The sequence below is a fragment of the Carassius gibelio genome, chromosome B22, assembly GCF_023724105.1.
Source record: "Carassius gibelio isolate Cgi1373 ecotype wild population from Czech Republic chromosome B22, carGib1.2-hapl.c, whole genome shotgun sequence".
NCBI lineage: Eukaryota > Metazoa > Chordata > Actinopteri > Cypriniformes > Cyprinidae > Carassius > Carassius gibelio.
In genome coordinates, this window is record NC_068417.1 from 8,577,934 (window position 1) to 8,600,997 (window position 23,064).

Sequence of the window (23,064 nt, forward strand, 5' to 3'; positions counted from 1 at the left end):
GCAAAGAATCCCAACATGAATGCAAGCTCCTGTCTTATACTGACGGTGGGATACAATGCATTCTGGTATTTGGGCAGTAAATGAAACACAGGTAGTTTTGTTGAACCTAAGTGCACTAGCATATCCTCCTCTGTGCTGAGAGGCATTTGCACCTGAACTACACAAGTGGAGCGGTTCAGATTAAGAGCTCTTTCCTCAAGGACGCCAGCACCCCCCAGAACCATTAACTGAAATAACTTCATAGTGCTAATTAACAACCCCAGGGTCAATTCGTCACCTTGTTTATACATGCTCCACTCGACAGGGCCTGCACCGAATTTGAAGAGCGCTGCAGTAATAGTGGCTGTTTCAACAAATGGGGAATTCAGATTTTTTCGCCCCTTTACTCACCATAATAAAACCATTTTGCTCAAGCATGTTGACTCCTCACCACTGTAATTACATGACAGCGCTGTGGTGAGTGGGTGCAGAAGTGTATAATCTCATTCTGACCGCGACTGGAGCCTCAGGAGAAAGCACAGTGAGGCAGACGTGAATGTGTGCGAGTGAGGTAAGTGTCCCTGGGTTCATGACTGGGCTGAGTAGATGCAGTTCCCTCCCCTCAGCCTGCTGAATCCAGAGAATGAGAGAGAGAGACGTGTTGAAGACAGAAAACAGATGGCCAGGTTTGGGTTTGAGTCTCCTGTCTGTCACCTCCCTCCATCCCAGCTCGAAAATAACAACTGGCCACTTTTTACGGCCATTATAAAAGCTGCAAGGAGGAAAGGCAAATAGAGTTCCGGGAGCTCTCCCACAGTTGTGCTTTCCCAATCTCACTGACTGGGCTGCATAAGGGCGAGATTGTAGAATCCGAGGTGAGGTGACCCCACATGCTCTGTAGGAATGGGGTAGGGGGGTTGTTAGCCTCAACTTGGGCAGCTAGATATTCTGATGAGTCCCTGAACAAGCCGCTGAGGAAACAGAGACTACACTGTCCGCATATGAATGTACCACTCATAAACAGGCACCGAAACACTGGGTTATTGTTGGAGTTTGACCTCATGAAGGACAAGCAGTGTTCTTTGAGGCTCAGCGCTGATGCTGTGTTGCATCAGAATACGCCCTGACCAATGCCCAACAAATCCTTCCCTGGCCACCCAAAATAAGTTCTTATTACCTCTCCAGACAACTGAAGACTTGCAGGAGGGATCAAAGGTGAGAGGTCAAGCAGCTGGTTAAAGCTCTTTTTTAGCCATGCAGCATTCTTGTGCTCCTTGTTTGTAACCACACTTGTTGGCAATAGTATTGCAATACCATCAAAAACAAATGCATTCAACTCCTACGTGTGCACGCAATACGAACAGCAGCATTAAAAGATGGCAGCATTGCGTGCCGTGAACAACCCTGTGGGGGCTTCATTCGTGTCAGGAAACTGGCCCTTTTCAACACTGTATCAGGCGTGAAGTCAGAGCTGCACGGTGTGAGGTGTAGTCAGCGTGAGAGCAAGAGGCGCCTTCGTTTCTTTATCTCTAAAGAGATCTGACAGGCCCTCTGAGCTGCGAGACAATACTTCGACTTAGCTGTGGTGCATCAGCCACCCCACGGCCTCCAGCTCGTCCAGAGGGTCCGAGCGGTCAAAGAAATGACAAACGTCGGCAGAACGAACAGGTAAGAGGACGACAGCGTTACACCAGAAGCCTCGCTCTGTCCTTTCGCAGAATCTCTCCATCAACAATGCTCAATTGACTCGCATTCATGGAACAACGGGCCTAAATAAGGGAGCGGAAATGAGATGAGTAAATCTGTCCTTGTTCAGGGAAGGACAGAGAGTGAGAGAGAGAGCACAATTGGGTCAATCCGATGAATCGATCTCCGTGATTGGTTGACCGGGCAGACGGAATTGACAGAGGAACATTTTCCCGCAAGCAAGTCAGGCTGATTATAAAACAATCAATTTTTCATTACTGTAACAATTGGCAGCGCTGACCCACAACGTGGAATTCTGGAAAAGCTAATTCAATACTATAGGTTCGATGACTTGTTAGAAATCCTGCTATTAGCCAAGGAACACTCAAAGCTCTCATGAGATCCATAATCAGATGCAGACAAATAGACTCTAATTCTTATCTTAGATACAGCTACTTTATTCTCAAACCTAACATCGATACTCTGGGCTAGAGTTTCTTTGTGTGCACAAGGAAGCAGAGAGCAGTTCTGTTCATTACAGACTAGGAAGCCCCCCTTCTCCTTCTCCTTCTCACCGCCCAAGTCTCGTTAGTACCCGCTGAGTGTGAACGGGAATGTGTGGGCCGACTTAATCAAAATCACTCGTGGGGAATTTGAATACTTTAAATTAAGAAGCTGTGACGCTCTTTTCTCCTGGTCTCTCCGGTCCAGCCACCTGGTGGGCACGTCTGCTGATTACGAAGAAACGGGTAGGAGGAGGTGCCAAAGAAGAGCTGAACATATCAAGTGGTGAACCACCAACTGTGCTAGAAGGGAATGAATTTAAAAAAACAAACAGAACTTTACGTTGCCATAGTTATCATTTTGGCTCCCTCAAAAGGGGACGTTTCTGTTCAAGTGGTACACCCTTGAGTTATTACTATCACCATCATCTATTCCTCTGAGGTGTGTGAGCTCTAGGCCCTCAAGTGCACTCTGGGATGACAGCTAAGGGTGGTTATGTGGCATCATTTAGGGAGGCGCTTGAATGAGCCAGGATGGAGCTGTCAGCGGATAAGTGTGCTTGCTTGCTAAACATGTGATGCTAGTCCCTCATTCCATCTGTTTGATCATGAAGAGGGGGAAGAGTACAGTGAAAAATTAAGAGGGTGGGAGAGAGCAAAAGAAGCAGGTTTCGGAAAACCTGGTAAAAGAACTGAAGGCTGTCATTCCAGTACAGCCCAAGCTGTTCGGCTGTCGTCAGGCGAGCTCAGCAAGATGCGGCCTGCTCCATATGGCTTGCTCGGATCTGCCATCTCAAGGGAAGAGCTGCCTGCCTGCATGTTTGGGAAGAACGAGAGAATGTGCGATTGTGTTTCACTCTGAAACGCTCATGTTTATGCAGAATATCAAGCCGGGTATTGTTACCGCTGTCCAGTTCTGTCAAAAATAGAAGCAGAAGCCTCTCCCAAAATGTATTTTCTTGGCAAACCTCTGCATTGTTGAGTTTCCAGAGTGCTTTAGAAATCATATCGTGTCCAAGAGAAACTTTCCACCCCATACCTTGCTAGGGGAGATGCTTTCTCCCAAGCCTAGCAACCTTGAGCATATTCCCATGGTGAAAATGTGGGATCCAGACAGGCTCAGCAGACCAAATCTAACAAAGGCCTGATGTTTTATAACAGCAACAACACCTGAAAAAATGAAAAATCCAGCGCCAATGGCTGTTTAAAAATAGTAAATCTAAAATTAAGTTAGGTTTATGCTTGCAAAATGTGAAAATTGTGACAAAAATTCATATTAAAAGACAAAAATTACCCAAATTTGGGATTTGGGATTTTTGAGATCAGTTACGAAATGTGCAATCTATATCTATATATATTTAAACATGCACTTGTCAAAGACACGCAAGTGTTGTATGGAAAACATTCCCTCTCTCTCTCCCTCTCTGATCAAGCGGGGGCAATAAGAATTGTGCAGTCTTGTGCGAGCAAGAGCTTGATTAAGCAAGTGTGAATGGTAACAAGGCCCGAGGGGCCAAACAGCCAGGCAGTAGGGATTACAGAGTGGGATTGAATAAGCTCATGTATGGAACACACATGAGAGAAACTGTGCAGGGAGCCCTGTTTACTAGAGCAACATATTCCCCAGAAGCACACGTATGGGGGGTGGCTTACACACATGCAGGGACTACATGGTGGATCGGGATGAAAACAGATCTGTCTGGAGTCACATAAAAATGATGGACTAGAACAAATATACTTGAAATACAGAGGTTACACCCAAACGGGCCATATTAAGGGTAGTTTCTGTGTGCTCAAGTCAATTTAGAAGCAAGAATGTGAACCGCCACAACAAAAACACTGGAGAAAACAACATTCATATATTGCACAGCCAATAAACTCAACGTTTCTTTTAATTTTGCCCAATAAACTGTCACAGCATGCTGTTAGATCTCAAAAATGAAGTTCTATTTGAAGCTCAATTTAACTTTGAAGCTACTAGAACACAGAATTACTGAGGAAAATGCACTGTTTAGTTTGCATACTGCAGAGAAATCTCTAGAAATATTTTTGGGGTTTTTGTGTAAAGGATGATTTCTAGATCCCACTTGCTAAAGACAATGTGGCATACTAGAACACAGAATATTAAAAATAAAGTGCAGAATACAATATATCCTTGAAAATATAATTTTGTACGGTATTCCATTCCAAATGTGCACTTTTTTAAAAGCTTACATGCAGTATACAGTATATACTGCACCATTTTTCAGTAAAGATTAAGCTAGTAATTACCAATTAGTAAAATTATCAGCAAGGAATAAGATAGAATTCCATTCTGAACTTGTTTTTGAAGACTGTACACTATATACTGCACAACTTTTAGTAAAGCGTAAGCTAATATTCCATTCTGAACATGCAGTTTTAAAAACTAGTATGCAGTATGTAGTATATGTTTCACGATTTGATTTCAAACAAGCAGTTTTAAAAACGAATATGCGTTATATATTATTGCACAATTATTAGTAAGCAGGAAGCTAGACTTCCATTTTGAACATTCCGTTTTTTTAAAAACTAGTACTGCATAATTTTCAGTAAGGAATTTGCATGAATTCCATTTTGAATATGTTGTTTTTTAAAAACTAGTATGCTGTATATACGGTGTATTTTGTAGTAAGGAGTAAGCTAGTATTCCATTCTAAACTTACAATTTTTAAAAGCTAGTATGCAGCATACAGTATATACTGCACACTTTTCAATAAGTAATAAGCTGGAATTAAATTTTGAACATACTGCATAATTTGTAGTAAGGAGTAAACTAGTATTTCATTCCAAAACACAGTGAGGGTCTGTGGTGCAGCGTAGCTCAGTGAGTGTGTGCTAAGGGCCAGATTTAGTATGTGTGTGAGAGAAAAGGATGGGGTCAGTAAGAGAGGAGTGCAGCCGGTCGCCATCGCTCCCCGTGGAAATGTGAACCAGCTGTGGCATTCTGGGGGTTGATGCACTGGGGCTGATAACACTGGGCCTTTTGTCCATCTGCCCTGACTTTCTGACATTCTCCCACTCACTCTCCCTCTCATTCCTCATCCATCGTTTTCTCTCTAGATTTCTCACTCAGCCACCACTTGGCTAGAGAAAACAATCTTCATTCGGTAATTGGGGGGCTCTCAGTCTCACACACGATTGAAAGGCAGTCGCAGAGACACAATATGTTATAAGCACACATAAACAAACAGAAGGCTTGCGGCCACACAAAAGAGGCTTGATGGGTTGTTGAAGGAAACCGACAAAAAGGTGCATGTTTCACGAAACCTATTTTCTGTCAAAAAAGAAAAGGAAACAGCAAGGGAAAACATCCAAGAATTGAATCTTTTGTAAACCCTCTGCGAAAACATCAAAACAAAATGTCAGTCTAAAAACGTCATAATCCTACACATACACATTTTTTTTTCAATTTCAGTAGCTACAACAGTTTTATTTGCTCCTAAATAAAAGCTAGCATAAAATAAATCCTATTTTCCTGATGGGGGAGCAACAGTACAAAGCTCAAGCCGTTTTCATTTACACTAACAAAATATGACAAGTGATGTCATTATTACTATTATGAAGTTGGAAATGTAGCACAAACAAGCTACATTTAAGTATTTCAGATAATTGGCAAACTGAGCTAAACTGCGGTAAAAACAAAACCAAAAACAACCTTAAACTAAGCTGAAAACCTGCATAAAATTTAGCTAAAAATTTTGCGCTAAACACTGCACTGTGTTAGAAAACTCGAACCCCCTGAAACCTTCACAATTTGCATACGGCTACCAGCTTCTGTTACAAACAAGAAAAAGAAAGACTTAGCAAAGATTAGCATCCTCACATGAATGACAACGCATTATGTTTTTGTTTACTCTCCACTCTCATTAGCTTGCAGCGGGGATAATTATCGTAAGCTTCACGAAAACCAGATCCTGTCAACGTGGAATAACCTCAGTCAGCTGTCCATTCGGATGACATAAACTACCTTTCCAGTGCTAGGCAGCCCCCTTCCCAGCATTCCACAACTAAAATAAATAACCCGTCTCTGAATGGTATTTTAATGAGAGTGTGGGAGTGGAACTGTTATGCGCAGCTCTCCGCATGCCAACGTCTGAGCCTGGCCTCCCTTTACGCCGCTAACAATTAGTTAGCTAATCGGCCACCACTGTGAGAGAAATATTGTTTCATAAACACAATATGATGGGGACAATCAGGCTAGTTGGAGCACGCTACAGCAATGGCAACATTACGTGCGTGGCGCACTTAGCAGTGGTTCTCTACCCTTGGAACGAGGGCGTACGCTAACCTTTAAAGAGCAGGGTAATGTATGGGCAGAGGTTTTACGGCTAGCAATGAATTCATTACGCCGACAATCTCAGCTGATTTGCCATTTCAACCTTCTGCCAATAAACCTAAGGATGGCATTTCGAAACCCCCCCCCCCCCCCCCCCCCAGTTTTAACCTTAATCTAACCCTCATCTACGAGGAGACAGGTGAATATCAATTATGTACTGAGAAGTATCAATGTCAAACAGACGGTCCGAGCTGCAGGGGGCCGTTTAAGCTAGAGCGTGTTGCCGAGGCAGGGAGTCTTGGTCTGGAAGTTTCACGCTAGCTTAACACAGTTATTTCATCATCGGCTCCCTGGGCCTAAAAGTTAATCTAAGGCGCCTTGCTTGGGATTTTACTGTGGGTTTGAGAAGGTGGCAATGCGGTGGCGGAGATTAGCCTGCATGAGATGTTTCAGGGTCGAATGTACTCGGATGTTGGCTGACAGCAAGCTTGTTTTAACTAAATGGCCACCGTGCTGAAAGCAATTAAGGCTGCTGTTGAGAGCAGTGTAGCAGTCGCTGTACCATGAATGGCAAGTCTCCCGGAAGTACCATTAAATCCTGAGGTGGGAGTTTGCAGGTTACACACACAGAAGGAACGAGAGGGGAAAGGCTGGCTTGTCCCCTGGAGAGGCGGGAGACGCCGATAAATCTTTGCCTATGGGAAGAGTCACTGATCCTTCTTCAGTTACCCAAGCGTGATATGCCACTCACGTTTGCATCCATTTGCAAGTCAAGTAGCTCACTTCGCATTCAGCGCAGACAGGAGTGGTGGATAGGATCTCCCCGGGACTCGAGACAACATTGATTGATAAAAACTAAATTAATACATACAAAACATGGCTGTTTATGAACAGCTACAAGGTACAGAGACTTCAATGTAGAATGGGCAACTTTGTATTTTGAAGAATGCCACACAAGTGTTTAACTTGCAACTACACAAGATATGACCCTTGACAGAACTGTCTAGCCTGATGTGACCCCAAGGCTCTATGGGAATTCACAACAGTTAGCAAAAAAAAAGGTAGACTCCACTCCAGCTGGACCGTGCATGCCACAGGGAGAAAGCAGTTGCCTTATTCTGGGAATTCCCTGGTCAAAGGAATTGGCCGTTTTAGCAGTGGCTAAAATGAAAACAATAGGAATGTATTGGCAGTTTATGGGAGAGAAAAAAAATGAAATGATGGCCTCTTGAAAAACCCAAATTCCTCCTATTCCTTCAGCTCCCGTTTCATCTCCACCCGAGGCGAAAGGCTAAAAATAGAGGGACTGGGAAAACTCACTTTTAGCCCCGTAACTGTGGAGAACTTGGTTTGACACTGAGCTGATGGGGTGGAAGTAGAAAAAAAATACAGGGATGGGAGTGGTTTTAGCTATTCTGGGGAATATTTTCTATAATTTGCAGCACCTTCATACAGGAGAGTTATGACTGGAATGGTGTTTCTAATAGAATTTAGAAACTCACTGAAACTCCTCCCACATGTTCAGACTCGCAGTCTGGTTTCAGTCAAGAGCTCGGTCAAAGGTCAGATGAGTTGGCGCTCTCCATGGCAACTGGAGGAAAAAAATCCATGCCGAAGGGCTGCTTATGACCCTACCCTCATCGCCAACTTGGCAATTGCTTTTTTAACTGTCCATCATGGGAATAATCCTTACATTCCCTGTGACCCGAACAACTCTGGAAAGAGAAGGGGCCACATGACTTCCTGTCTGCCGTTGGACTCTGAAGTTGAAGGGGGTATATGAAGCATGAGTAGGGATTTCAAAGCCTCCAAGAAGAGGTGAACGTATTTATAGACAGGGCTGGCGGTAAAGTTGGCAGTAGTGCCGGAGGGGCGTCTAGAATAAAAAGCAGGGTTGCCCTGAAAGAACTCTAGAGCCTGCTGGGAGATAAAAATAACTCTGAGGCAGCTAGCGCCCGGACTGATTAATGACCCCATGGTACAATTGAACATTGTGTAAACATTGGATCTTGGGCTCTGGCTCAACAAACATTAGCTGGGAATTGTCTTGTTGGGGTACAAGAAGCTGAAAAGGGTTATGTTTTGAGACAAATACATGGGAGGCTAGTAAACAAGTTTGCTAAGACAGCCCGGTATCACCAATACAATCTGAGTGAACCCAAAAAATGGTGTACTAACTCTCCAAGATACTGTCAATATTTGAAACCCCTTCAACTTGACAGAACGTGTTTCTGAACTGAACTAGACATTTAACAAAGAAAATGTAGGGCGGACATGATTTTATCAGTTGGGAATAGATTTTGAAAAACGTTGTTAACATTACAGAATAGAGCCAGAGGGTGATGGGGAAAGGGTTGATGACAACTAAAGAGGGGTTTTAAAGTAAGTTATCATCTAAATTAACCACCACAAATGCGCCACTTTTTGAACTAGCATCAATTCAGGTGGTTATTTGTGTGGGTAACTGGATGCATGTGTAAGCATTACGCCCCTCCTGTCAGCTGAGCTGCAGTGAATCTTTGCCTGTCTATAGAGAAACAGTATCCGCAGAGGAGACCACGACAGAGATCTATACTGGAGCCGGTCGAACCCTTACTCACACACACACACACACACACACAAACTGCATTTCAGACACCCATCTAAATGAAATATGCATGAGGCACTTTAGCTATTTCCATGACACACTTGACTTCCATGTACCTTGACTTGTCTGTTGAGAAGACAAAAGATTTCTGAACTTTTGCCATTAGTGAAAGTACACTACAGGAAAGATCCACCAGGGAAGAGGAACAAAACAAGCACCAGGCTTAAACTGAACCTATACTTTCCACAGAACCACCACAGACCAAAATGCTAGGAATACATGGACTAACCAAAGGTTTGAACCCTGCTATAATAGTTGGATTTAGCACTTTTCAATTTCACATTTGCTTTGCATGCCTCTGATAATAAGTTCTAAATTTGCAGTAATCCAGAAAATGTGTCTATGTTCTGATGATTTTAAAAGCTAAGTGATTGGGATCACATTCACTGAAGAGAGTAATATTGAGCTGCTGGGCTTATCCGTGCTGTTGCTCATTGCTAACTGAATTTAAGAGGGCAAATGTCAGCCGTCTTTGATATTTATCTTCTAGAAACCCGAATTAAGCTCCTAACTGCAATTCTGATGCCGGACAGACTTGAAAAAAATATAAAATGAGTTCAATCTTCCAGTATTATTCAGACACATAAAATAAAAATAAAAAATAAAATGAAACAACAAAAAGTGCTGTATAATAAAAATAATAGAGTGATTGTTCACACATTGGGTTATGTTAGGGCCAATATAGGGTGCCTTTTGGTGTTCTGTACATAAATAACTAATTTGCCATGATAACATAAAAATGACTATGAAAGGGTGTGTTATATTAGGATAAGTTTTAGATTCATAACAAAAGCATTACATGGCTTTTTTTTTTTTTTTTTTTTGCATAAGAGGATGCATGTTATTTTGTCCCATGCACTGCTCATTAAAAATGAATGATAGCAGAATATTGTCAAATCATAAAATTACATAGCCCTGTTTAGGAAAGGGACATCATACCTTTCAGAAAATATAATTTGCATCTTAATTTTGCAATAAAAATGTATTCAACAGTAATATATATGTCCATGACAGGGTGGACATATCTGTTGGTTTATGATTCGAATAATGGCCCATCATTTTCTAAAAAAACATGTGTGGGAGCTCAGCTAATGTTTCTATAGTACTTGAGTATCTCCTATTTATGATATGACAAAGCGAATGGGAAATTAAAACCAAATTAGTATTGTGTTGAAATGCTCTCTATAATTATATTGTATTATTTCTGGAACTGTGTTAACATGCTTTATTTTGTCATTGCATTTAACTGCAAACTGCACAAAAAAACAAGCAAAAATGGCTCAGTTCTAATCTCACACACAAAAAAAATAATCTGGAAAATAAGGCACTGGTTATAAATGAAGATACAAGCGTGAAACCATGCGTGTGCGACAAGCGTGTGTGTATGTGTGTTTATGCCAGCAGCACCCTTCTCAACAATGGAGGCTCATATCTCTAAAAGGCGCAACCCCTTCTAGGACAAAGCAATACATTGATGATAGCTACTTTCATGCCTTTTAAATGAGCATCATATTTGTCGCCGTAATCGAATTTCACTCGTGTTACTATTTTCCAGCTTGAACAGCATCCAAGAAGCAGGAGGAAACCTCACAACGGGTTGTGCAAGAGCCGACCGCACTGAGCTGGAATCCAAAGGCAAAATAAAGAAAAACAAGCCGAAGAGAGTGGAGGAAAATCAATAGCCCTTCTTGAGCAGCTCCATCATACGAACAATTATTATTGTTATGCTGGATGTTTTTAGTGAACACATATTGGAGGAGTATTTCACTTCAGAGCAAAGATAAATAAAATATCAGTGCTTGACTTTTAGAAGACACTATAATATAATTTGAAGTGAAACACAATAAGACAGAGGACAGAACCCTGTGGGACACCTATGCTAATCATTGTTTTTTTTTTACTATCGATCTTGGATCTCTCCAAAACTCACACTTTTCTCAACCATAATAATAAGTTGAGCTCAAAAATTCACTTTTTCCAGAAAAAAACTGGCTTGTTTGACTTTTACCAGCTGTGTGCAATGATCCCCAAATTTTCACTTCGCCCACATAGACGTTTAGGAAGTCACCATGCTGCTTCCCCGAGATGTTAAAACTTTCTGGCATGAAGCTTCAGATATCCCACATGGAGCTTCGCACAACATGGCAACGGACATCAAATGCTGGCCTCAGATGCTTGTATGGAAAGAAGCCACATTAAAGCATCAGAACAACATGAAACATACTTGGGACACTTCCTTGTTTGGAGTCTGAAAAAGCCCCACGAACCTTTGCTGTGTCCTCATTCCGAGATGATGTTTACTACACTCATGTTAATGCTATTAGCTTTAGCAAATTACAATCATGCCACCATCTGAGCTATCAAAGCCCCTGTGTTTGAGTCACAAGACATCATGATCTTGTTGTTTTGGTAGAGCTAACATTTTTAGTTAAACGAATAAGGGTGATCGGTGCGACCCTAACTGAAGTGAATGCATTTATTGGCGCTAAACGTAGGGACACACATTAGCAGAGTGCTAGGATTAATTAAACTGCCAAAATCAGCTGTCTGGCACAAGCAAGACCCAGACGCCATCGTCCATTTAGTGCCTGGCTCCACCTTTCTTTAAATCTATCTTCACATATTCGGTGGCTGCTTGTATTCTTAAGGCACTGTGATTTCTATTTTCACTCGTTATGTGTTTTTCTGCATTTGCTTTTGTTCTTTTGGGCGGATATGAGTGCATCACATACAGTCACACGCTCGCCTCCTCATTCCACACAGACCGGAACTCCCCGCCAGCTCACACGCTGTTGCCTACGCCGACACACATGCACACGCATGAACAACAACACGCACACACGCAAACAGATCATTTCATCATCTTAGAGTCTGCGCAAAGCATGTCGAGCAAGACCATGTGCACTCTCTCTTTCACATCGTCCTAATACACCTGAATCAGCCCTTAAATATTGAGACGCATAGATTATTGCTGGCTCCTCACACAAATAGGGCACAAATCCAGTGGGAACTATTAAAAGCAATTGTGACATCATTTGGACGCATCATTTTTTTATTCAAATCTTTGCAGAAATTGCATTTGTCCAGCTCAACCTTTCAGTTATCGCAAGAAAAAAAAAAAGATATAGTTTTTTTTTTTTGTACAAATAATTCATAAAAAAAGCAACTGTATACGTAACTAATGTATTAATTATTATTAGATTTAAACCCAATACATTTTAAATGATTAATTAAATTTAAATATGAATAATAAATTATTATAATATGATTAATAGTATTGATTTTATTAAATTAGTTTTAATTGTTAATGTTATTTATTTAAATATTTATAATAAATGTATTCCTTTTAGATATTGATAATAAATATTTACAAGTCAATAAAGTACTATTAATAATGTATTTTATTAAAGTGTTTTATATATATAAAGTTTGACATGCCCTTTGTGGAAAGAACCAAAAAATAAATACAAATCAAAAACAAAATGACTGATGAAGCAACAGTGAAGATAAGTTGATTATAAATATGAGCACTGAAAAGACTATAAGTTCGGTTCGGCTCAGTCTTAATAAAAGATTTGATCTCAGTAGTTAGCTGCCTGTGTGGACAGTGAAAACACAGGCCTTCCCGAGGCCATGACCTCTGAAATGCAGCACGCTCCTCCAACATTGAGCTCACAGCGAGTCTATGAACACCCATCCGCGCCTTCTGAAGCTCCTGCATCTTATTACTGAAGTGAAAGAGTGTGTGTGATCTGGAGGAGCCGCATGCGTCCTGTCGAGTGTGTGTGTGTGTTTAGATCTGATACATGTTTGGCACGTGTGCAGAAATCGATATGCTATTTTTCGAAGGATGCTCGTCGGACACAAACGCTCTCTGATTCCTTGCTGATTTTGCTCGTCTTGTGTTCAAAGCTCCTGTCAGGAGGCATTGCATTCATCATTAAACGGGTTCACCAGGAAAACACACCCAAAACAACACCGGGTTCAGGAGTCGAGAACCGCTTCTGGAAGAAAACACTGGAACTGAGTGCACTTTTAAACATATATATATATATATATAGTACAAACTAAATCCAAGGTATTAATCAATCTATGTTGATTTATTTAAGATAGGAACAAAAAATGATACACTTAGAACATATATTTTAAAAACTAAATACATAAAAAAATTACTTCGTTTTTAAAATATATATTCTAAGTGTACAATTTATTGTTCACATCTTACACAATTATAGAAAATGTAGATACAAAAATATAAATAAAAAAATGTGAAAAAAAAAGATTGTTTCTGATTTGTAACAAATTTGTCAGACGCCGGCAAGATTAAAAACAAAATCAAACAAAAAAATTATTATAATTATAATAAAAATTATGCATGATTAGAGACATGATCACAACCAATCAGAAAATGTGATGTTTTAATATTTTATAAGTAGCAGGATTTTGGACCAATCAGATTCCACAGTGGGCGGGGCTACAAAACACAAAGCCACAGCAATGGATGCATGAGGCTCCCATCTACATTGATAGATATAAATGCTACAAAAACTACAGGCTGTGATTTAGTTGATCCATGAAAGTAATATTCCCATCAAAAGACTCAAAAGACAATATGACTGCCTATATTAGCCACATAAATCCCTTCAGAAAACAGCTAGTAATTGAATCACAGCACCAAACTCACACACACGTGAATGTGTTAGCTTGACCTTCGGGTCTCAGCTAAATACATTCAGCTCGATATATACATTCAGCTCAGATACTTCATGTGATTTAGGATTCAGATATCTGCAGAGATAAACAAAGGGAACGACAGCCATCCATCACTTTCAAAATCCGTTGCGCTAAACTCAAACAAGACTGGCCTCTGCTACGAATGACTAGCATGTCTCTCCGCCGACTCTTTGGAGAACAAGAGTGCATTGGTTTACAGCGTACAGGCCTCTTAGCTTATGAGCTCGTCTGCATATTAAAGGTTCAGATGCTAATGGAGTTTGTGCAATGAACGCATTTCATGCTCAAGGTAAAGAGGCAGATGAAAGACACAAAAATTGCATTGGTAACGCTAATTTGCAACTTTTGTAAAGTGACATTAGCAAGTTGAATCAAAACTTGCCTATACTAACAATGAATCATGTTAAACATACATTAAAATATTTTGTGTAAGTTTTTTATTGCAGTGCATTTTTCCACTTCAACATTTGCTGTTTAATTCAATGCATTGCTTGACATTTCTTTGTAATTACTCTTCAAATTTACTAGCAATTTTTGAAAGAAAATACTTCATATTCCATTTTAGGTATTTATTTAAAAATAAGAACAAACGATTAAGATTTATCATTTATCATCAAAAGATTTATCAATAAAAAAAATCTGAAATCTTATACAAAAAATGATATTAAATAATTAAAATTAATTACAAAAAAAAAAGATTTATTGTGTTCACACTATATAGACTAAATAAAATGTTTGTTAGATTATTTATTTATTTATTTTCAAATACAAATGGTTAACTGCTTAATAAAAAAACTAAAAGTCCAAAAAAAAACAACAATTGTGATTGAAAATGTAAATAATATAAATAATTCTCATTTATTATATGATAAATGTGCTGAATTAGAATATACATTTTTTAATTTGAAAAAATATAAAGATTAATGATTTTTTTCAATTTTATTTTACGTTATATACACACACACACACACACACACACATATATATATATATATATTTAAATACACACAAAAATTTGTACTTTTTTATTTTAAAAATATATTTTTAAAAAATACATAATTGTACAATTAAACTTTACAATAAGATCTCATTTGTTAATATTATTTAATGTATTATTTAATACACAATTAATAATCATTGTGAATGTTAGTAAATAACTCATTTGTACATTGTTCATGCCAAGTCACACTGAAATGACTAATGTTAATAAATACAACATTTAATTAATTAATAACTAATTAACGCTTATTCATAAATATTAACAAATTAATCAATACTGTGAAGTGATGTCAAAATTATTATATTTCTTTATTAGCATCAATGTTTCAATGAACAACCGTAAATGTCCATGAAACCGTCCCAAGGTCCTTTATAACTGAAAAACTAATTGTTTAGATTAATAAATACTCTTCACATAAAGATTTTTTCCCTTAAGATCTGTTCTACGGCTTCACTACGAAAGCTCCTTTTGAACTTTTATTTTTATTAGTGAAGGAAAATGTATTAAGTCAACTTCGTTTCCTTTAATAACCAACACTTCCTGAATCTTACACGTCCCCAAACCACCACCGTGAAAACATCCTCCACAAAATCTCCAGACGGACGTAATCTCTCACGATTTCCCCAAAGCGAGAGACACTAGAGAAGTGGAAGAGCCGTGCTTCTAGTTAGCACATTTTATCCAGAATTCATCTCCGGTGTGTTTCGTCGACTACACCCCTCTGTTTGTCCACATTATCACCTCCCCAGTCACACAGGAGGAAGATAACACGCAATTTATCTCTCCATTCATTCATTCGGCCACATCCCATCCCCAATGGCCAGATAAAACGAAACAAGGACGCATACGGAGGACATAATGAAGTTAATAAAAGCAGATCCCAAGCTGAAATGTGAGGTTCACCTTTTTATGAAAGCTTTATTTGAACATTTACATTACATATCTCAACATGCTATTAAGCCGTTGTCATTTAAAATTGGTAATGTTATTGTTTTAGTGATTATGCAAACAACAAGTCACTGTATTTGTTGTGGTGAAGTGATTTATGTGTATAATCGTGATAAGAGATTTTACATCCTTAACACATAAACATAGAATAAACATCGTCAGGTGCTGTATTTAATGATATTATCAGCTGGCGTCCTGCAGGCCTAGCATTTAGACGTCAAAATGTCAGGGTTGGGGGATGTTGTGCGTGTAACCAATCATCTTTCCCTCTCGCTTGAAGAGACGGAGCGAGTGAACTCCCTCGCACTCGCTCTTGTACGCCCCGTTGACGCAGAATCCATAGCATCCCTGGCTCAGTTGTGTTGAACACATCCTTGTTCACTCAAGGAAAACAATACAGCTGTAATTACACAGGCTTGAAACTGAAATGCCACGCGGGAGTGAATCTAATGTGTTTCCACCTTTAACCTTCTGTGCTTTAAACTAAATCTAAAATCATACTTACTTGAAACGGTTAATAACCACAGACTTTCACTTCGAGAAGAAGGATATTTATTTTGTGAATCTCACAAAACCAGTCCAAAAACATTATATACTGTAGACATATTTTGCTTATATTCTTTATTTATTGAAATATTTATTTGCAATATTTTATGGCAGTTAAGAACATTTGCCTACATTCTCATCAGGGTTATTGATATTAAATGAATCTAAAATCATTTTTAAAAAATTATTACTGATAAACATTAACTAAAATAAGCATGAACTAAAACCAAATAAAATATTTAAAATAAAATGTATTCATTTATTTAATCTAGTTGCCAAGATGACATTATACGTCATGGTAAATAAATAACAAATTCTAATTAAAAAATATTAACTGAAATATCGAAACAACAATAATCACTCTCAAGATGAACACATTTTCTTATATAGTAACAGGAATTTAGTTGGCAATATGCATAACTGTCATTTAAATGATCAAACTTCAATTTCTTTATGCAAAATATTTTGCTTTATTTTTCTTTTTTTTTGGTGAAATGCAATGCATTTTCGTAAAGCTCACCTTTTAGAAGTGTTTGAATTTGATGCACTCATAATGCACATATGCAACTGGAAAAAAAACGTACTTGAGTGAGATCACTCACGCTAATTCAGCACTGACTAGAACAAAAAGAGATGTGATTTTTATTGAAAAACAGATCCGCGTTTCAGGAATGTAATGAGTTTCCAACAGAGCTTAATCACATGTTGACATTTGTGCTAGTCAGAGGCTATTGCGCTCCCCGTTTCTCTGCTGTCAAACCATTTTGTCATTCCTAATTAAGGGAGCATGGTTTGCATTGACAGGCAGGTATTTACTCGTGTTTAACCCAACATACCCTTGACTGACCGTTTCAGAACTACAAGGCCCCTCTGTCCACACAAATATGGCTCTGGCTCCCAGAGGCCCATGTTTTCATGCTTGCATTACAAACAATTACACACATCCATCAGCCCTCAAGCAATCCCACCCCCACCAACGTATCTTGTCCTTCCCCCGTTCCCCACCATCAGCTGGGAATCTACCCCCGATCCTAACAGATGTCCCCTGATTTCGGTGAAATGACAACAAAAGGCCGGGCTCTGAAAAAGCCATGGCTTTCCCATCTTGCCCGAGCTTTCTGCTCCCACACAAAGGCCGGCGGATTAGCAGCTTTTAGCACATGAAAAAGCCCCTAATCCTGAAAACTGTCCCCTTAACTGGGCCCTGAGGTTTCTATAGGGTCACTATAAACCCCTTCAACTCTACTTGGTTCCAAACAAAACTTACCGAACCAGCATCCTGTCTTTGCCCAAACAAATTCCTATGCTTCATCAAGCAAGACCCCTGATAACCATCTTAAACCAGCACACATCACTAAACTAGTGCCATGACTTTTGGAAAGTGGGATATCTAAGATATTCAAGATAAATCTCCCTTCGATTCATGGGCTTTATTGTTTTGGTTCCACTTAATGCCTTGAAGGTATTTTGAAGGAGTCTAATTGGAGTTGCCCCAGAGAAAGGTCAAACCCACTCCAAGTCCATCAAACAAAGATCCAACCCTTTAATCTGGTTCATTGGGGTCTGTTAACTATCGAGCCCAAGTGGGGAATAAGTAGACCAATCACAGATGGCATCTTGACCTCCAACCATGGAGAACAGGATGGGGACGGGTCTCCACAACTCTCAGAGGGGTCATAACTCAGATTGAAGCCAAGGTGGGGTGTGTTTATGACAGATCTGTATTGTCTAAATGTCCCAAGCTGGGCAGTACGCCCGTCAACCTGGAGTGCCAGCTGGTCAGTATACTTGAAAAGCAGAAAGCAAAAAATCACCATGGTGGGGGTAAACAACAAGTGCCCCCAATAAAACAGCCAAACACATCGAGGCCAGTGGGAGGGGTTAGAGGTTGGGTGGTGGGTGTATGGTGGATACAACGCCCTCCTACCGTAATGAACACATTATCACAGTGGAATCAGAGCAAGCGGAGCATATCATTGGTTTGAAATCCAGTCTTGCAGCGAGGGCTTTAAGCTTAGGGAGCGTGGGGAGAAGGTAGTAGCTTTTGGCTTTATCAGCACCGCCACAGTACTGAGAGCCCAGAGACCGGATGATCAGTCCTGCAGCGTCACGTAGGCAACTGGCCAAGCGTGAGATGAAATTAAACTTTGAACGAGATGGATCAATCCCGTCAGCAGGGGTGGGTTTGCTTGCCGTCTTATCTCGGATTTGCTACTAACCTGTTGGACAGAATGGGCAACATAGGCCGGAGAGTTAATATGAATTTACCAGCAGAGGCTATTCCTCATCTTCAACAAGGCTTGTCATGGACAATGTAGCGATTTACTCGGGAACTCGTCCGAACAATTGCTTGATAATTCTTCCAGACTGACCGGTTGTCCCTTGGGTCATAGTGTTAGGCAACAACTGTGGTTGAACAGAAAGGCCTCGGCTCCTTCTGCATGGATGTGCATGTGGATGCATGTGACGTTCACATTAAGACCAGAAGAGTTCGTTTCAAAGACAGTGCACTCGTTCTTTTATAACCACCAGACAAATTGCACCCACCATGAGCTGAAGAGCACCGATTTAGCACTCGGGACAAATTAAGAGGAATAAACACAATTAGTTGGCAGAGCTTAGGCTCTGGTGAACATCTCTCTTCCCCTCCCTTTTCTGCTGATAATGCGAGGAGCTCCAGCGCAGCTGCCATTACCGCCACTGCTGCATCTGCCATTCAAAACCAAAGCTGATAATTGCACTTCTCTCCCTGTTACACAAACTCACCTAATTTTATCTACGACTACGATCACATTGGCGCACACGGGTTACAATAACCACCGTGAGAGGGAGCTTTTTGTATAATTGTTGTTTTGATATTTCTGCCTCTCCATTAGCATTTCCTGCGCTAAATCTATCCATGGCGCCTTTGAATACAAGGCTGTGTGGAACATAATTCAATAAAATGGTACTTTAGCAAGTGCTGTAAGATCTCCAATGTTGAAAGAAAACTAAATCTGAGATGCTGCTCATTAAAGCATGGCACACTTTATATTTAGAGTGATCATTAGCTACTCTAGCTCACACAAACAAGAGGGCTAAATCTGTATCGCAAGCAACTGCAAGAGCGCTGCCCTTCTCTTCTCTCTGAAGTCGGGAGAATATTTATTTTGGCATTACGTGGCCAGAGTCTCTCTGAGGCATTGTCCTTTGATCCCTATTTAAAATGGGGGAAAAAAAGGTTACAGCGATAAGTGTCGGAAAACACAAAAACGACACCAGAAGGAATAACTTCGCAGAAATGAAATTTCAAAACCTTGGGGAAGACACCTTACAAAAGACATTTCACCAGAACTCATATCCTCAGCTCAATCCAATTAACTTTTCGTCCAGAGGTGACACGGAGTGCACGCGGGAAATCAAAGTTAGTTCAGCAAACGAAGTTGAAAAAATTCCTTCATTCTGACACCACCTGACTTCATTGATTTCTTGTTTGTTATTGCTTAGCCTGCATAAGAAAAATGAGCGAAACTACAGGTCTATAGACCGCAGTCACGGCTAACGGCTTCTGTTTGGCTACATTCCTACGCATTTGTCTTAGCATCTCTACAGATCTGACAGTGATCACCTATGATAAATCGTCCAATTATAGTGGCATTTAGAAACTAAAGCAAACTTGTGAGTTTGCAAGTTGCAACACAGAATAAAGACTGAAATAACAAACACTTTTTAGCCATTAATGCTTAAAAAGCATGTACATATTTCATGAAAGGATTAATGATGGCTGTCCTTTTCGAATAGCTCCTAGAGTAGATCTTTGCCATCAGACTTATTAGATGAGATGTCAACAATGTCTAAATCTAAATTTCTTGGAGATCAAAGCGAACTATTCAGCCAACATTTTCTTAAAAGTAGAACCAGATCACTTTAGTCTGGACTCATTCTGATACGGGGCCCCTGAAGTCACATTAATGTGATTAATGACCCCTGCATGATCTGTGACTAAACGAATCAAGGCGATACCTGCATTACGCTTTCCTGCTTCAGTCTCGCTCAAACCTTTACTATATGAACACATATACTTTCAAATGAAAGTAAACTGCTCTATTCAGCAGGCCATGGCACAACTTAGCTGAAAGAAAGCATAAGTCATAGAAAAGCATGTATCTGCCAGAAAAGAAGGAAGAAAATCCTTAATATAATAACTTGGCTAGAAAGACACTTGGTGAATAGAATCAATATTCTCTACAGTAATTACTTTTTCACACTTTCTATTCAAAACCATAATGCAAAAATGTGTAATATGTTTTTTTTAGTCTACTCTATAAACTCAGCATTAGCAGAAAATGTCAATGAGACCATTATTTTAAACCTCCAGAAAGTTACTTTCCAATTTTCCTCATTATCATGGTTTGACTTTATTGTCTTTGTCTTCGAAACCTTGAAAAACATCAGTAGCCATTTTACAAAATAAACCTTGATTTCTTTTGAAACTCACACTGCATTCCAGTAACTCAACCAAAATCCCATTTATTATTATTAATATATATAGATATTAACAAAGCATTAACCCTCTACTGTACCACAAAGCAAGCATACACTTTTCAAAAAATGCTTCAACTCCTCATTGGGATCATGCTTCAAACCAACCCCCAAAAATACAATAAAACAAATCGTATTTTTAAACTGTGTGTCATAGGGAACACAAAACAGAAGAGATGCTACATTTCAAACGTCCTCTATGAAAATTGTGTCAACAATCGTATTCATATGAAAAGTTTGTGCGCTAATGAAAGTGTGACAAAAAACCCCAAGTAGAACATGAGGAATACAACTCAATCCGTATCAAAACCGTTAGACTTAATTACTACAACTTCTGTCGCCAAAAAAAAATCACATAACGAACAAAAACATTTCGATAGACACAATGTGATACAATGAAATCAACTAATTTTACCAATAAAACCTCTGAATAATTATAGTTAAAGAACATAAATTGTATAAAAAAGTTTAAAGTCTGCATTAATTATTTTAGGTTTAAATTGGCCATTTAAAAAAAAAAAAAGAAAACGTTTGCTTACAGTAGTGTCCAAGTAACTTTATTTCGGATCGATGCAGATGCGGTACGACCATATAGTTCCTCTTAAAGCGTCCTGTGTTGCATCCATGTAAAACAGGAGGAAAAATCCAAATAACTCCTTGGATACGCGAAGTTTTCAACGGGAGAAAACCGTTCTCCGCGCCATGTCGACGGCGTCCGTGCGTAAACTCTCCAAGAGCGCACGAGACTCCACGGACGCGCTTCAAAACGTGCTTTAAAAGTCGGTCGATAGTCGAGCCTCCGCGTCCCAGAGCTGGATCGGATTCTTTTCTTTCAGGTCTCGGACATCGACTGGGGGTAGGGGCAGTTTGGTAGGGCTTTCTTTAGCCCCCCCCTTTTCTCCCGCGCACCCTCCCCAACACCAGTGAAGCAGGCTGGGGGAGGCCTCTGCGCGCTCACGTCACCAATCCGTAGTGAATGAGCGCGCACAGATAAGCTGCTCTGACATTTGAAACCCCCTCACTAAAACCATCCCACCTCCAAAATAATAAGACGCGAGAGGGAATAAACTGCCCCTGTACAGATTCATTTAGCCAAATTATTTTACAAGCGTGCATATTTAATTTATATTTATTTAATTTAATATTTTTTTGCATTTAATTATTTATTTTGTGATAATGCCAGACTGATTTTACATTATTACTTGGTACTTGATAACAATAATTAAAAAAAAATCACAGTCTGTAAGGAACAGATAATTTAATAATTTAAGGAAAACTCAGAAATGTCGAAAAAAACAAAACAAAGGGTATTGTTATGTATGTACAGTGTACTGAAATCCATATGAATATCAAATGCAGCTTACAGCTCCTAAATGCATTTGACTGAATCTTACTGAAAAATACATCATTAGTTGTTTGTTTATCGGAGTCAGCCTCGGTTTTATTAATGACAATAAATGATGAACGAATAATAAAAGTATCACAATACATATTGTGTTGACACACTGTATTTCAAAGTCATACACCTATTACAGCCCCAAACAATGAACAAAGGCCTAGTGCAATAACTCATACACTACAGAGACACCCTGGAGTATTGTTTACACACATTTTTCTCTTTATTTAAGGGCCACTGTGATCTCTACCCTCATAAAGGGCCGAGGCCCAATCAGCGGGAATGTCGCGAAAAGCATCGCTGTGTTTTTATGTTGATTTGCCTCATGTTTCTTCCTCACGCTTGCCTAGTTTAATCAGGCTTATAAATTGAGCGCTATAGCGTGTCCCACGTTCTCCTGGTGGCAGAGAGCTTAGCATGGTAAATTTCAGCCGGGCTAAAGAGCCATTTGAGGATGCTGGGGGAAATGATAAAGATTACTTACCACTCGACATGCCCGATCCATAAGACCATAATGAGCATTGTATTCTGGAAGTGTGTTCGTCTGCATTTTTTTAGTGTGTTGGGTTTAGAAATGTCTATGTAGAACTATATAATACATTTGTGTTGTTATCATGGAGCTGACCACTCTTTAAATCCAATACGTGGTCAGATATATAATTAGGTCAAAACTTGGCGCATTAGAACTAAGGACCTGCAAAAAATAGCTTTATTATAACTATAATATGAACTTTTTTTAGAAGATAACCTTTCAAATAACAAGCAAATCATTACACAAAGCTTAATTCAGTTAAACATATGTGGAGC

General features: G+C 39.6%; 1 protein-coding gene across 15 annotated transcripts in view; it reads right to left on the reverse strand.

Moving 5' to 3' along the window:
• The window catches only part of LOC127987450 (receptor-type tyrosine-protein phosphatase S), a 190,140-nt gene that overhangs the window by 120,669 nt on the left and 46,407 nt on the right, over nt 1–23,064 (reverse strand). The window contains exon 1 of one of the 15 annotated variants that reach the window (XM_052589782.1): nt 21,401–21,803. The exons of the other annotated variants lie outside the window; for them this stretch is intronic. The gene's annotated coding sequence lies outside the window, so the exon portion shown is untranslated. Of the gene's footprint in view, nt 1–21,400; nt 21,804–23,064 lie in introns of those variants that run through there. 15 annotated transcript variants of the gene reach the window in all.